Source organism: Galeopterus variegatus, unplaced genomic scaffold, assembly GCF_000696425.1.
Source record: "Galeopterus variegatus unplaced genomic scaffold, G_variegatus-3.0.2 Scaffold9261, whole genome shotgun sequence".
In the NCBI taxonomy this organism is placed as follows: domain Eukaryota; kingdom Metazoa; phylum Chordata; class Mammalia; order Dermoptera; family Cynocephalidae; genus Galeopterus; species Galeopterus variegatus.
The window spans coordinates 25908-27717 of record NW_007735372.1 but is presented as its reverse complement, the minus strand read 5'-3'; positions in this window follow the sequence as shown (position 1 = coordinate 27717).

The window sequence follows — 1810 nt, the reverse complement described above, 5'->3', positions numbered from 1 at the left end:
ATCAAACTAGAAAGTTTCTGCACAGCAAAGGAAACTATCAACAGAGTGAAATGGCAACCTACAGAGTGGGAGAAAAATTTTGCAAACTATGTATCCTACAAGGCATTAATATCCATAATATACAAAGAACTCAAGCAATTATACAGTAAAAAAAACAAATAACCCAATTAAAAAATGGGCAAAGGAGCTGAATAGACATTTTTCAAAGGAAGACATACAAATGGAAAACAGGTACATGAAAAAATGCTCAACATCACTAGTCATCAGGGAAATGCAACTTAAAACTACATTGAGATACCACTTCACCCCAGTTAGACTGGCTGTAATCAAAAAGATGGTGAATAACAAATGCTGGCAAGGGTGTGGAGAGAAGGTAACACTCCTACTCTGTTGGTGGGACTGTAAATTCGCACAAACATTATGGAAAACAGTATGGAGGTTTCTCAAACAACTACAGATAGGTCTTTCATATGATCCAGCAATCCCACTTCTGGGTATATCCTCAGAGCAATGGAAATCATGTCAAAGGGATACCTACACTCCCATGTTCATCGCAGCTCTGTTTACAATAGCCAATACATGGAAGCAACCTAAATGCCCATTGATGGATGATTGGATAAGGAAACTGTAGTACATATACACCATGGAATACTCTGTCGTAAAAAAGAATGAAATTCTCCCATTTGCACTGACATGGATGAGTCTGGAGAAACTTATGTTGAGTGAAATAAGAAAAGCACAGAGGGATAAATATTGTATGTACTCACTCATATGTGGGAGCTAAGAGAGAAAGAAGGAAGGAAAGAAAGACCATAGTAGTGCATTGGACTTGCAGAGGGAGAGAACATTCCTTGGGCTACGAAGTGGAGTAGGGGGGAAGGGGGAGGGAGAGGGAGGTTGGGGATAATTGGGTGGGGGACATGAGGTACAAATGCAATTTGTGGTAATGAGTATGCTGCCATTATGAATGTGGCCCTCACATCATGGGATTACAATCAGGTTGTATCTCATGAATATTCATAACCAATAAAAAAAAAAAAAGAAGAAACACCGGATAGCTCCTTCTCCACTCCCCCACAAAGGAAAGGCCATGTGAGAACAACGTGGGCTTCTATAAGCTGGGAAGAGAGCCCTTGCCAGAAACCCTACACTGCTGGGCCATGATTTGGAATTCTAGCCTCCAAAAAAACTACAATAAATAAATTTCTGTTGTTTAAGCCACACAGCTGTGATATTTTGATATGGCAGCTCTAGCATATTAAAAGAGTATTCAATAACACCATTGATAGGAACATAGAAACTGAATGGTAAGAATTATCCAGGTTAAAAACAAAGTATATTCTGCAAAGAAGAACAATGGCTAAACTGCCAGTTAAACCATCACTGGCAGAAAGAGATCAGTTTTTCATGATTCTTGCTTTGTTAATATTATGATTACAAACATAGTTATAAAACTTCTGTGATCTTAAAAACTCATTTATACTTCATGCATAGTAATTTTCTCATGTAGTGCATTTCACCATGGGAAAAAACAAAAGGACAATTACAATTCCTGAATTAGAACAAGCTTCTTTAATAATTAATGAAATCATCATATAGCTGACTACAGCCTGCTTTCCCTGTCTGTTACATATTTATTTTAAAAACAATGTATGGCTTTAGATTAGAGTAATTTGGCAGTGTTTGGAAGTTCTAAATTTAAATATATTGTAGATTACGCAGGACAGCTGAGTGACTTTGCCTTTCATATCCCAGGTATAAAGTTAAACAAGTAAAAGTTACTAAAGGGGAATTTCTTCACAGAAAAGTA